This window comes from Oncorhynchus gorbuscha, linkage group LG11 (genome assembly GCF_021184085.1).
Source record: "Oncorhynchus gorbuscha isolate QuinsamMale2020 ecotype Even-year linkage group LG11, OgorEven_v1.0, whole genome shotgun sequence".
In the NCBI taxonomy this organism is placed as follows: Eukaryota; Metazoa; Chordata; class Actinopteri; order Salmoniformes; family Salmonidae; genus Oncorhynchus; species Oncorhynchus gorbuscha.
Window position 1 is genome coordinate 13,404,050 of NC_060183.1, and position 14,694 is coordinate 13,418,743.

General features: G+C 41.9%; 1 pseudogene; it reads left to right on the forward strand.

Moving 5' to 3' along the window:
* The first annotated feature begins 740 nt into the window (after positions 1 to 740).
* Positions 741 to 13,653, forward strand: LOC123989610 (annotated as a pseudogene).
* Positions 13,654 to 14,694: the final 1,041 nt, after the last annotated feature.

A 14,694-nucleotide genomic window follows, 5' to 3' on the forward strand; every position in this document is an offset into this window, starting at 1 on the left:
ACACATATTGACCTGATAAATACCCTAACAGTCTGAAAATATAAATTGATTCCTTCACCCACCATCTACCTTCCAATTTATTATATTGAAATAGTTCTAAAGTTCTCAAATTCTAGTTTGAATTTGACTTGGCTGCTAAGACTCTTTCTTTGAGAAAATGACTCACCCAGTTCATCATCAATCCTCTTTCTTACTGGGGCATGATGGTCCATTACCTCAGCGAGCAAATCAATAAAACATTATGTAGCATGATTAAAATCATCCTCTAAATCAAGCCTGGGCATATCCATCCCTGGGGGCCGTGTGCCGGCCCGCAACCAGATTGAATACGGCCCTCGGAATCATGCTCAAATGACGAAGATTTTGTGACAGTAAAGCTTTGAAAAATGTATTTATTATTCAAATTAAAAGCCAAATGAATACTCGCCTATGTGTAAGGATTTAACACCCACTGCTTGTGGGAAATGTATAAATAGCAACTGCACCAGGACAGAGAGTAACTAACAGGCTGACACACGTCACAGTTACAAATAGTAGCTAGCTAGAAATTGCACAAACATTTTCTTTTCAAAAAGTTCTAAGAAAAGAAAAGTGGACAAAAAATGTAAGGTGTTCCAGCAAGAATGGACATCGAAATATCTCTTTATTGAGGTATCAGGGAAAGCTTGTGTGCTTAGTGTGCAAAGAGAGCATCACTGTCTTGAAAGACTACAAGTTCTCCTGACACTTCAAGACAACGCATGCAGAGAAATATAGGAGTGTGTCTTCTGAGCAGAGGGCGAGTGCATCAAAAGAGTTGCTTTTTCAGTGGCAAAAGCAGCAATGACTTCACCTATTTCTCCTTGGCCCTGGATGAGAGCAGTGATGCACGTGACACGGCGGAGTTGTTGATATTCTTACGAGGCATAACCCCAGAATTTGAAATTACAGAGGAGCTTGCTTCAGTGCAGTCAATAAAAAGCACAACCACAAGGAAAGATGTATTGCATGAGGTTAAAAAGGATGTGGCAAAGGTGGGTTTTGAAAATGTATCCAGTGCGACCACTGATGGGGGCCCAAACTTGACAGGAAAAATGGTTGGTCTTTTGAAAAGGTTACAAATTCAAGTAACTGAGCCTAAAAGGATGTTCCTGCATTGCATTATTCATCAGGAGGTGCTCTGTAAATGTGTTCTGAAAATAAGCCATGTTGTGGAGACAGTCACTAAAGTGGTAAACTTCATGAGAGCAAAATCTTTAAACCACAGGCAGTGTGTCTCACTGTTGGAAGAGACAGAGTCAGGTCATACAGATCTCCCCTACCTCACAAACATGAGATGGCTGAGTTTGGGTAAGGTGCTTAAAAGGGGGACCTGAAGTCAGAGATTGCTGAGTTTTTTCAAATGACAAGAAAATATGTGGATTTTCCTCAACTGCAAGATAAAGAATGGTTGGCTGATTTTGCCTTCACCGTGGACATCATGGCCCTCATGAATGAACTGAATTCCAAACTACAAGGGAAGGGCCTTTTTGCACATCAGAAGCTCAGCCTTGTCAAAGCCTTCAAGGGAAAATGACTCCCCCTGACCTGCCAAGTAGAAGCCATCAATTCCACCCACCTTCTGACACTACTAGTCTGTTCCCTATCAGATGACCAGCGGGATAATTATATGTAACTACTGCGAGCTTTGAACTGCGAGTTTCCCGTCATTTTGAGGAGTTTAAGTCGCTGGAAAATTACATGCTGTTGGTTTCCTCTCCTTCACCTTAATTGTGGATAACGCTTCCAATGACCAGAAACTTGAGCTTATTGATCTTTAGTCTGGTGCATTGAATGGAGAACTATTCAAGACAATGTCACTGATGAGGTTCTATGCATCTCTTAATGAACAAAACTTTTCAAAGATTAGGTCATGATAAAAATGTTTGTACTGTTTGGGTCGACTTATGTATGTGAACAGACATTTTCAGTGATGAAATATAACAAGTCCAGGCACAGATCATTTCTTACTGACTCTCACCTCTCATACGCATAGAGAAGTCAGAAACTCTACCTGACTTCACTGCTCTAGTCAATGTCCATCAGAGACTTCACTCCTCACACTGATTGAGTAGTTTAAATGTAATGTTGAGCTCTCTCTCTTTCTTGAGATTTTGTGCATACGCGTTACCAAGAGTTCATTGGTGCTGAATGCACAGTGTACTTTTCCCTCCGTGTAGTTCATTGCAGGTTTAATAATGAAAACTCCTAACAAAAGGAGAACATGGATGTGGTTTATTTCTGTGCATGTTAAAACATTTAAATAATTAGCATATCTGGATGTGATTTACAGTAGATATATTTGTCAACACAGCCATAAACATGATGTATAATCCTATAATATGATTCTGGCTCACGATGGCAAAATTAAATTCTAATGTGGCCCTCCACTGAGAATAATTGCTCAGGCCTGCTCTAGATAAATCAGCTCTTTTAAGGTACAGCAGCCAAGTCATTTTGAACTAGCTCATGATTAAATGTTTGAAAATGCAGCTTGACCACAATCCTTTGGGGTTTCTTTGGAACCTTGGTGTTCATGGTTATGGTCACAGTATTATGGTCTGTTCAGCCCACTGGCATTGATCTGGTTTTAAGCATTGCGGTGGTATATTACAGAAGATCAGCTCAATGCACAAACTGTGACCTAACTTAGTTGATGATCTAGTAGTATCATTAACCATTTGTTTCAAACCACAGATCATTAATTTAGTTATATTTGAATTATTATAATCCTTCCAATTTATGTCAAAATCACCCAAGATAAATACATCTCTGTTACTATCTGTGACCTAGTCAAACAGAGTGCATAAGTCATCCAGATAGGACACCTTAGTGCTAGGAGATCACTACATCCAATAGATTTGGATACTACTATAAAGCACATTTGTGAAGAATTAGGAGCATCAGTCCAGACCATCCAAACTGCCTTCACCACTTTCATGAGTTAAGGGGGCCACTAGGAAGCCAGTGTAGTCAAGACCCATGGACAACCAAAAACCACCCATCAACACCTCGCTAGACGCCCTCATCCACCTTTGCAACGAAATGATCAACCCCAGACCTGGACCCCATGACCTTTTAAATATCCCCAGAAGACACACCACAGGAAGACAGCACTTGCAGAATTGTCCATGGCTGCCTCACATTCTTACTTTTCCATAGACTGTATAAGGCTACAAGCACTTCGCTACACTCGCAATAACATCTGCTAACTATGTGTTATGTGACCAATAAAATTTTATTTGATTTGAATTTTGACTAGCTACGTATAGAGAACTGCCCCCACTGATGCTGTCGCATGGAACACTCCAACCATTTTTTTTGTGAGCAAAATAATAAATACGTGGTTGAAGGAAAATGTATTTCATCGGATTACTTTTTGCATTTAATAGGGTCCACAGCTACTCTTCCTGGGGTCCACATTACATTATATGTTTGTGATGTGTTGTCTCGCCTAGTGATCTTGAAGGTCATGAACAGTCAAAATCATGTTTTTCATGAAATTGGATCATATTTGAAGGAAGCCAAATCAAAATGTGAAAAATAACTGTTGCTTCTACATTGATAAAGTTTGATCATAAAGTTACTGGTCCCCTCCCCCATGTCAAACACTTGGATTCATTATTAAGAGGACAAGGTGACATCACCATAACTCATTTTAATACACCAATGGTAACATGATATTATCTTGCCTAATTTAAATAACTCGTAACCAACATCGGAGAAGGCATGTTTGCAGAGGGGCGTGGTTTATATAGCTTGATAGCTACTCTACTGATACCAAGATTTGACTGTAAGGTGTCAGCAAATATAATTCCTAATTCCGACTAAAACAGAACAAAGGCTGGTCATCAGCGAAAACACAACAAAGGCTGATCACCTTCGAAACACAAAGAAACGGGTCACCAGTGAAAACCTAATGCAAACTGGTCACCAGCCTATGTTGGACTATTCTGTTTTATTCCGCAGGGTCATTTGAATTATCTAAAGCACAATACCTCAGATAACTTTTATGGGTGGTAGACTGCAACAAGGCTCAAGACTTGGTTAGTTCATGTCGGTATCTGTTGCAATTTACCTAATGAAACCCATAGCAGTTGGTAGCTGTAACAAAAGTCCTACAAGTTTAAGAGATTCTATTTTACCCCAGGAACCCCATTGTGGGTGGTAAACCCAATATTATTAGCATAATAAAACAATCCCCATAAAAAAAATCTGTCAGTTTAAGCTAGAGAGATGTCTTTTGTAGCATTGGATGCGTCTCAATCCACAGCATCCACCATTTCTGCATCTGTGGTGTTTGTCAGACCGTGAGACATCCCGAAAAGGTGGTAACTGGAAAAGTCTATATTTTACCCCAGGATACCCATTACAGGCAGTACCTATAGAAACAAGGTAGCTTTATTCACTTCAGGGGAATTTAGCGAAACAACAGCCTATTTACGTGTAAAGTTTGTCAGTCCTGGGTTGCAACACTCTACCAAGTTCTAAACTGCCTCTGGGAGAAATTTCATCATAAGACCTGTTAGTCGGGAGCTTCATGAAATGAGTTTCCATGGCCGAGCAGCCGTACACAAGCTTAAGATCGCCATGCGCAATGCCAAGCGTTGGCTGGAGTGGCGTTATATTTGCTGCCTTTGGACTCTGGAGCAGTGGAAATGCGTTCTCTGGAGCGATGAATCACGTTTCACCATCTGGCAGTCCGACGGACGAATCTGGGTTTGGCGGATGCCAGGAGAACGCTACCTGACCGAATGTATAGTGCCAACTGTAAACTTTGGTGGATGAGGAATAATGGTCTGTGGCTATTTTTCATGGTGTGGGCTATGCTCCTTAGGTCCAGTGAAGGGAAATCTTAATGCTATAGCATACAATGACATTCTAGATTATTCCGTGCTTCCATCTTTGTGGCAACAGTTTGTGGAAGGCAATCCCCCCATGCACAAAGTGAGGTCCATACAGAAATGGTTTGTCGAGATCGGTGTGGAAGAACTTGCACACTGGCCTGCACAGATCCCTGACCTCAACTCCATCAAACACCTTTGGGATGAATTGGAACGCTGACTGCGAGCCAGGTTTAATCACCGAACATCATTGCCCAACTTCACTAATGCTTTTGTGGCTGAATGGAAACAAGTCCCCGCAGCAATGCTCCAACATCTTGTGGAAAGCCTTCCCAGAAGAGTGGAGGCTGTTATGTCTGCAAAGGGGGACCATCTCCATATTACAGTTTTTTCAATTGCTAACAAGGATCGGTTAATACTGAAGCCACTTTTTCAAACCACTTCACATAGTCTGCATTACCAACTTGGCCAAACAGTTAATCTCAGCTCAAAAACTCACTCAAACCACCAAAACACTTCATACATGTCTCAAAATAAGCTTTTTCGAACATAACACTGTCAGGAATTCTCACTCAGAAAGTATAGGTTGACACGCATAACACATTGACCTAAAAGACACTAACAACAGGGAGCATTACATAAATGATGAACTTTTCTCTTTGAAGTTTGAATTATTTTTCACATAAATCAGTATTTCATGATATACTAAGAATAACACCTTCACGTTATTGACTATACTACAGTACTGTATATGTAACAAGAACAAATCAGAAATGCAGCAATTTGCTTCAATGGCCATTATATTTTCTGTACCTTTGCATATCATTATTTATTTGTGAAAAATAAAAAGTGTTAAACAAAAAAAACTGAAATTCCAGGGATGCAATAACAATAAAAAACAACAACAACAACATGTATAGTAAATTTAGCAAAAAAAAAGAAACGTCCCTTTTTCAGGACCCTGTCTTTCAAAGATAATTTGTGAAAATCCAAATAACTTCACAGATCTTCATTGTAAAGGTTTTAAACACTGTTTCCCATGCTTGTTCAATGAACCATCAACAATTAATGAACATGCACCTGTGGAACGGTCGTTAAGACACTAACAGCTTACAGACAGTAGGCAACTAAGGTCACAGTTTGTGCTACAGGGAGACAGGACGGACAGTACATCTGGTACATCTGAACATCACACCTTCGGGACAGGTACAGGATGGCAACAACAACTGCCCGAGTTACACCAGGAACGCACAATCCATTCAGTGCTCAGACTGTCCGCAATAGGCTGAGAGAGGCTGGACTGAGGGTTTGTAGGTCTGTTTTAAGGCAGGTTCTCACCAGACCTCACCTGCAACAACGTCGCCTATGGACACAAACCCACCATCGCTGGACCAGACAGGACTGCCAAAAAGTGCTCTTCACTAACGATTCACGGTTTTGTCTCACCAGGGGTGATGGTCGGATTCGCGTTCATCGTCGAAGGAATGAGCGTTACACCGATGGCCTGTACTCTGGAGCGGGATCAATTTGGAGGTGGATGGTCCGTCATGGTCTTGGGTGGTGTATCACAATATCATCGGACTGAGCTGGTTGTCATTGCAGGCAATCTCAACGTTGTACGTTACAGGGAAGACATCCTCCTCCCTCATGTGGTACCCTTCCTGCAGGCTCATCACATGACCCTCCAGCATGACAATGCCACCAGCCATACTGCTTGTTCTTTGCATGATTTCCTGCAAAACAGGAATGTCAGTGTTCTGCCATGGCCAGCGAATAGCCCGGATCTCAATCCCATTGAGCACGTCTGGGACCTGTTGGATCGGAGGGTGAGGGCTAGGGCCATTCCCCCCAAAATGTCTGGGAACTTGCAAGTGATTTGGTGGAAGAGTGGGGTAACATCTCACAGCAAGAACTGCCAAATCTGGTGCAGTCCATGAGGAGGAGATGCACTGCAGTACTTAATGCAGCTGGTGGCCACACCAATTACTGACTGTTACTTTTGATTTTGACCCACCCTCCCTTTGTTCAGGAACACAATATTCAGTTTCTCTTTAGTCCTATGTTTGTGGAGCTTGTTCAGTTTATGTCTCAATTTTTGAATGTTGTTATGTTCATACAAATATTTACACGTTAGGTTTGCTGAAAATAAATGCAGATGACAGTGAGAGGATGTTTCTTTTTTTGCTGAGTTTATAATCACTCATAGTGTACAGTACTGTGAGGGTTCTTGTTCTCCCTCTCTCCTGCATTTGGCCACAAGTTTTCATCAACATCACATCTCATGTCTTCTCTGGCGATGCATCTTTGAAAGTATCTCCTGGAATGTCTAACCCAATCCTGGCAGTTTTCAGATGAAGTGTCTCCACACCCCGCATTCATGGCATCCAGTAAGGATATCTGGCCATGCTGGTCATAAACCTTCCACCTCCACGCAGAGAAAACTCAATTTTGGGGTTTAGGAAGGGGGAGTATGGAGACAGGAATAGTACTAACATCCTGGGATGTGCAGCAAATCAGTTTGTGACTGCAGCAGAGTGGTTCAATGCCACATTATCCCACACAAGCACGACGGTAGGGGAGTTTCTGGCCCCTCTCTCCTCCGCTGGCACAAGTCGATAATGCAGGTCATCCAGAAAAAGAGCCTCTCTGTATTGTAGGGGCCAATGAGTGGTTTGTGTAACAGCAAACCATCATTGGACAGTCCTGCACACATTGTGATGTTAGCTCCTCTCTGGCCTGGGACATCCACAGTTGCTCTCTGTCCAATCACATTTCTTATCCTGCAGCGTGTTTTTGCCAGGTTAAATCCAGCTTCATCCACAAAGATGAATGCATGTGCAGTTTGCCTGTCTTCCATCTCCATTACTCTCTAAAATACAGTAAATCCACAGTTTTGCAGTACTTTACATTATGCATAGCTGGGTATGTACCCTGTTTGGTTATTGAACAGACATCTTACTTGGACATATTGATACCGGAGATCCTTAAAACAAGTTCAGCATTTCTCTCAAAGGGTACAGTTTACAACTGCTTCATCCTTATTTGATGTTTCTCTAGGACTCTGGCAATTGTCGTTGTGCTGACCGCATTCACATTCCCAACAGTGATATTGTCTGTCAGCACTCTGTCCCGAATTTCCCACAGTTTTATTGCATTGTTGCCAATTACCATGTCAACAATGGCAATTTCCTGCGCATCTGATAATATTCTGCCTCTCCCTCCTGAGGGAGGCAACCTTTGGATCCTACTGCAAAACACAAATCAATCAATATATTTCAAAATGTCAAAAATGTTAACATACTGTATTGTACACTAAGATGTAGTTCAATTATCATTGAAGGATGCACATTTCAACTGTTGTTTTTCTACACGTTTCAATCTGGTTACTGCAAAAATGCACGACATTTGCCATCATTCTGTTTTGAATGTGTTTTTAACAGTTTTAGAAACAGTGTGCTGCAAATATATAGTTTTGCAGGTGGTGGAGTATGAATGAGAAAATAGTTCATGTATTTCAGAGAAAGTGGTCACTGAATGCATTTTGTGTGAAAGCAATGAAAAATTATTCACAGTTTGGTCCACAAACACATCTGTTTCGCTGACTGTGCTAAGAGTTTTGTCAATATGACTTTAGTTTTCACCAATGCATGTTAGCAATTGAAAAAAAACTGTAATGCCCCCAAATTTGGAATGAGATGTTGGATGAGCAGGTGTCCACATAGGTCATGTAGTGCATTTTGTTTATTTATATAGCAGATTGTGTTATCACTGTGCTTCATAACAGTGGAACCAAATTACCTGGATTGCAGGTGAGATTACGTTAAAAGGGAATTGATCAATGGCGTTCGAGACAGCACAGATTATTACAGCAATTGCTAACATCTCCACAAACTTGCTATGACGACCTATGCATGCCATCTTGCACATGCATACTTTATATGATTACATAAGAAGACATTTATAGTTACAGTAACCTCAACATGAATGTTACATTAGTTTGCAAGATAGCCTTAACTTTAGGCTATTCATTGTCTTACAAAAGTCATATTCAATTGTGTTGGGTTTGTCATGACGTTAGCCTGGGGGTAGTTTTATGACAGTCCTTTTTCCTCTCTCTACTCTACTGAGGTTACATTTGCAAACCCCTTTGGTTAACATAGAGATTCTGGGAACATCAGAAGGTGGAGGGGAATTAACTATATTCTGGTAACCCGACCAATTGAACATATGCGGTGGTACTTAATGAATATGATGTCAGTTCGGTTGTCATTTGAGAAATTCTCATCAAAGATAAGATGACATAAACTCTACAGTGGAAAGTCTACACATCAAAGTTATTGGATTCAAATGGAATTGTTGTTCAATATAAATGTTTGAATTTTAGCTTATAAAATGTGATATTCGGGTTTTCATAAGGCAGGGCTCTGCTCAATTAGTGGCCCGCCCCTGTGAAGGGACATGAGCTATAAAACCTTTCAAACATGCCCTCCTCTCCCTTCCTATATAAAGCCTTGACGACAATGTAACCTCCTGTTCCGAGGATGTGAGGACGACGGTCCAATGTCAGAATGGTTCAGATAATAACTACAGAATGAAGCCAACATCAGCGTGAGCTTTGGTTACGAATGGTATGAACTTTGAACTCTTATTCACTACAGAAGTGATACCTCCTAGCCATTGAGTTAGCAACAGCAGCTGCAAATGCAGGTTAGGAAGGAACAGACAGAGTATCCTGTCTACCACACAATGACGCTACTACAACATATCCAATTTACCAGCAGAGACATTCTTCAAAGGACAAAGGACTCGGTTGGGCAACACGGCCTTCCATCAACCACCAACCTACCGAAGTGCAGTTCAGAGTAAATATTTATTGCATTTTCCTTTTCCAAATGGGCGGTAATTTAGAATGCATAAGATACTGTATTTACGATAGCACAGCTTCGCCCTTTGTTCCTCAGTCTTCCCGCTTTTTCACTCAAACCCAGCCCCTTTTCTGTTGTGTAACAAGCTGTCATATCTGTTCAGCCTGCAAGAGACGTTTTCCTTTATGATGTAATTTGTAATCAAGTTATGATTTAATTATGTGTATGTGTAATTCTGTGTGATTAGTTAGGTATTTAGTAAATAAATAATTAAACCCATTATTGTATTTTTTTTTTTTCTTTTTTTTTTCACCTTTATTTAACCAGGTAGGCTAGTTGAGAACAGGTTCTCATTTGCAACTGCGACCTGGCCAAGATAAAGCATAGCAGTGTGAACAGACAACACAGAGTTACACATGGAGTAAACAATTAACAAGTCAATAACACAGTAGAGAAAAAAAGGGGAGTCTATTTACAATGTGTGCAAAAGGCATGAGGAGGTAGGCGAATAATTACAATATTGCAGATTAACACTGGAGTGATAAATGATCAGATGATCATGTACAGGTAGAGATATTGGTGTGCAAAAGAGCAGAAAAGTAAATAAACAAAAACTGTGGGGATGAGGTAGGTGAAAATGGGTGGGCTATTTACCAATAGATGATGTACAGCTGCAGTGATCGGTTAGCTGCTCAGATAGCTGATGTTTGAAGTTGGTGAGGGAGATAAAAGTCTCCAACTTCAGCAATTTTTGCAATTCGTTCCAGTCACAGGCAGCAGAGTACTGGAACGAAAGGCGGCCGAATGAGGTGTTGGCTTTAGGGATGATCAATGAGATACACCTGCTGGAGCGCGTGCTACGGATGGGTGTTGCCATCGTGACCAGTGAGCTGAGATAAGGCGGAGCTTTGCCTAGCATGGCCTTGTAGATGACCTGGAGCTAGTGGGTCTGGCGACGAATATGTAGCGAGGGACAGCTGACTAGAGCATACAAGTCACAGTGGTGGGTAGTATAAGGTGGTTTAGTGACAAAACGGATGGCACTGTGATAAACTGCATCCAGTTTGCTGAGAAGAGTGTTGGAAGCAATTTTGTAGATGACATCGCCGAAGTCCAGGATCGGTAGGATAGTCAGTTTTACTAGGGGAAGCTTGTCAGCGTGAGTGAAGGAGGCTTTGTTGCGGAATAGAAAGCCGACTCTTGATTTAATTTTCGATTGGAGATGTTTGATATGGGTCTGGAAGGAGAGTTTGCAGTCTAGCCAGACACCTAGGTACTTATAGGTGTCCACATATTCAAGGTCGGAACCATCCAGTGTGGTGATGCTAGTCGGGCAAGCGGGTGCAGGCTGATTCAACTAGTTAGCCAGGGTTCGTGCAGATAACAAGAATTTACAACTTTCAGATGAGACTGAATTAAGATGACAATTAATATTGACTGCTATTGATGTAAAATATTACTAGGCCTTTAAGAGTTTATTCGGGAGATAACAGCTCTATAAATATTATTTTGTGGTGCCCTGACTCTCTAGTTAATTACATTTACATGATTAGCTCAATCAGGTAATATTAATTACGGATAAATTATTTTATTGAATATCATGTCATATCACTTAATCCGGCATAGCCAAAGACACGACAGGTTAAACAACCAAATTTCAACAATTGAAGGATATTTATTTTCTGCTTGGATAGTTCTGTCTGTGCCACTGACTTAGTCTGGCTTTGATTCCAGTTTGTCTACAAACAATATGTTATATTCACCACTCCATCTAAACCAAATACCAAAGTTAAAGAATAGGATTTTATCAAATCTAACTTTAAATGTGTCTTTGTGTGTGTGTGTCTCTCTCTGTGTCTCTTTGTGTGTGTGTGTGTGTGTGTGTGTGTGTGTGTGTGTGTGTGTGTGTGTGTGTGTGTGTGTGTGTGTGTGTGTGTGTGTGTGTGTGTGTGTGTGTGTGTGTGTGTGTGTGTGTGTGTGTGTGTGTGTGTGTGTGTGTGTGTGTGTGTGTGTGTGTGTGTGTGTGTGTGTGTGTGTGCCACCGGAACGAACTCTGATAAAATTATTCAGCGTTCTCAAATTAATGAGACAGGAGGGTTAGCTATATTCAGAAGATTAAGCAGGATCACATTTCATGCTGACAGATCGCCTTATTTATTCATATTTATATCTCTTGTTTATTTCCCCTACCGAAATGTAAAAGTATAATTAGAGGTTGGTAATTGCCCACACTTGCTTGGTTTGAACTTGGTTATTCCCTACTGACAGTGCAGCCACTGTGAAGAGTCTTCAGGGAATTATGCCTAGACAATTCACATGACACAAGGTCGTCTGTTGCCTATAGTATACAGAAATTCTTTAACCGAAAGACACTACAGAGAAACTCTAATTTCACGGGTTTGCATATCCTTAGTTAAGGGACAAGGGACAAGTGAGAAATAGTTTAAACGTAGTTTCTTGGGGCTCCCGAGTGGCACAGTGGTGTAAGGCACTGCATCTCAGTGCTAGAGGTGTCACTACAGACCCTGGTTCAATTCCAGGCTGTATCACATCCGGCCTTGTTTGGGAGTCCCATAGGGCGTTGCACAATTGGCCCAGCTTCGTCCGGGTTATGATTTGGCAGGGGTAGGCCTGTCATTGTAAATTATAATTTTACTTGCCTAGTTAAATAAATAAAAATAGTTGGGGAAGGAATTAGACCATGGTAGTTTTAATCAAGTGTGTCACACAACCTTTTCGTAAAATGTATTTTTTGAAGATCAATTTAAGTCTTCAAAACACATTAGATTTATGGTACCTTGGACATAGCATTTCAGTCAGATGCTCAACGGTCATGCAGTATTCCAGAGGATTAGCATGTTCACTCCATGCGTCACGTAACAGGTAGGGGGATCTCAGCAACAAATGACAAAAATCATGAGAAGGGTTTACCCGGAAAAACTTCTGAAAGGATTCATTTGAGGTAGAAAGGAGTTGGAGCACTCAACAACAAAAAGATGAAACGTCATTTCAGCTCACTTTGATCCATTGTACAGGACGCTAACAGGTGACTGACGTTTCAGCTCACTTTGATCGATTGTACAGGACGCAAACAGGTGACTGACGTTTCAGCTCACTTTGATCCATTGTACAGGACGCAAACAGCTGACTGACGTTTCAGCTCACTTTGATCCATTGTACAGGACACAAACAGGTGACCGACGTTTCAGCGTCAAACTGCCGTCTTCCTCAGAGTGACCAGACCATTGCACTTATCTCCTATTTATAGCCTAGTGGTCCACTGACACACAACGTGTGAATATTATTGTAATGTCCTAGTTTTCACAGTGCATGTGGGGACTACTGTTCTTGGGATGATGCCGATACACAGTATGATTCAGAGAGGAACAAATGAAGGGCCAGACAACAGTAGCATCCCCTTGACCTCATTTATCCTCCTTGTGAGGCCATGGGAGGAAGGAGAGGATGGAGGAGAGAAAAGAAGAGAAGAGTAAGGGTTTATGTAAAAGGCCAGGATGTGTGACAGACTGTGGTTCTCTGTCCCCGGACACATGGAGAGAGAGGTCCCCTGAGACACACACACACACACACACACACACACACACACACACACACACACACACACACACACACACACACACACACACACACACACACACACACACACACACACACACACACACACACACACACACACACACACACACACACACACACACACACACACACACACACACACACACACACACACACACACACACACACACACACACACACACACACACACACCAGAACTTTATGAAGGTTCTGGGTGGGAAATCAAGTATGTGTTGGGAACGGAGCGGGGAGCAAGGCTCTTGCTGAGTGTGCTGTTTCCCCTGTTGCAGCCTTCTGGCTGCTGCCGGGCGGAGGCCACTGATGCCTGAGTAATCTGTCTTCATTCCCTCCCAAGGCCCTGAGCTGCAGCGACATGCACATAATACTGGGCTAGAGCTGTCTGTCCGCCTGGCGACTGGAACGGCATGGGTGACATTAGGCCCTCAGAGGATAAATCAGAGTATTTGTGTGTAGCAGCTGTCTTTATACTGAATTCAGTGCCATGCACTGGTGTCAGAATGCTGTTTGATTAACATGGTGTTTTGGTGTCCCCATTTATTCACATTCAGTACCCTCACATTGACTATATGCTCTTAGCAACAATCAGGGAGCATTGGAACACCAACACAGGAAAGAAATCAAACACTTGATTGATACTTCTGCAGAACAAGCTAAAGGTTCAATGTCTCATCAATAGCCTTTCCTACAAAAAAGAGTGTCGGTCGGCCCATAAGGCTCTGCTCCTTGGTCTGTTTTGTCTTAAGGCAGTGTAGTCTGTACTTACAGTACAATTGGCTATATCTCTTCCACTCAGATTCAAAGCAGCACGGAGAAACACTATTAAATCAGAGAGGCGTATTGTGTTCAACCAGAAAGAGTCCGCTGTCCTTTCCCACCATTGCTTCTAAATCACAGAATGAACATTGTATTACAAATGACTTAATGGCCTCTGCCCTTGCCAGTCGTCTGAAAGAAGAGATGCAGTTATCAGGGTGAAACAGACGGCCTCTCTCAGAACATGGTGGATATGTGCATAAAAGGGGTTTAGGAAGAACCCCAGGGTGGATATGTGCTTAAAAGAGGGTTTAGGAAGATCCCCAGGGTGGATATGTGCTTAAAAGAGGGTTTAGGGAGAACCCCAGGGTGGATATGTGATTAAAAGAGGGTTTAGGGAGAACCCCAGGGTGGATATGTGCTTAAAAGAGGGTTTAGGAAGAACCCCAGGGTGGATATGTGCTTAAAAGAGGGTTTAGGGAGAACCCCAGGGTGGATATGTGATTAAAAGAGGGTTTAGGAAGAACCCCAGGGTGGATATGTGCTTAAAAGAGGGTTTAGGGAGAACCCCAGGGTGATATGTGCTTAAAAGAGGG